At 50.6% G+C, this 326-nt stretch overlaps 1 protein-coding gene across 4 annotated transcripts in view; it reads right to left on the minus strand.

Annotated features, from left to right (window-relative positions):
- The window catches only part of LOC105507603 (cytochrome c oxidase assembly protein COX14), a 13180-nt gene that overhangs the window by 2273 nt on the left and 10581 nt on the right, over positions 1–326 (minus strand). Inside the window, exon 2 of one of the 4 annotated variants that reach the window (XM_011936135.1) lies at positions 111–170. The exons of the other annotated variants lie outside the window; for them this stretch is intronic. The gene's annotated coding sequence lies outside the window, so the exon portion shown is untranslated. The remainder of the gene's footprint in view (positions 1–110; positions 171–326) is intronic. 4 annotated transcript variants of the gene reach the window in all.

The raw sequence follows: 326 nt of genomic DNA on the forward strand, positions 1-326 counted from the left end.
TCCCGAGTAGCTGGGACTACAGGCACCCGCCACCACACCGGCTAATTTTTTGTATTTTTAGTAGAGACGGGGTTTCACCGTGTTAGCCAGAATGGTCTCGATCGTCTCACCTCGTGATGCACCCGCCTTAGCCTCCCAAAGTACTGGGATTACGGCATGAGCCACCACGCCTGGCCAAAAATACATATATATATATTTAAAGAAACAACAACCAGAGCATGGTTTCCGTCAAGGACGGGGTGGGGGTATGTGCAAGCTGCATGAAGACTGACAGAAATAGCAGGGAAAGGCAAGACTGTGTTCAGAATGCCAAGGTGGGACTGGGC

The sequence above is a fragment of the Colobus angolensis genome, unplaced genomic scaffold, assembly GCF_000951035.1.
Source record: "Colobus angolensis palliatus isolate OR3802 unplaced genomic scaffold, Cang.pa_1.0 Scaffold151, whole genome shotgun sequence".
NCBI lineage: Eukaryota > Metazoa > Chordata > Mammalia > Primates > Cercopithecidae > Colobus > Colobus angolensis.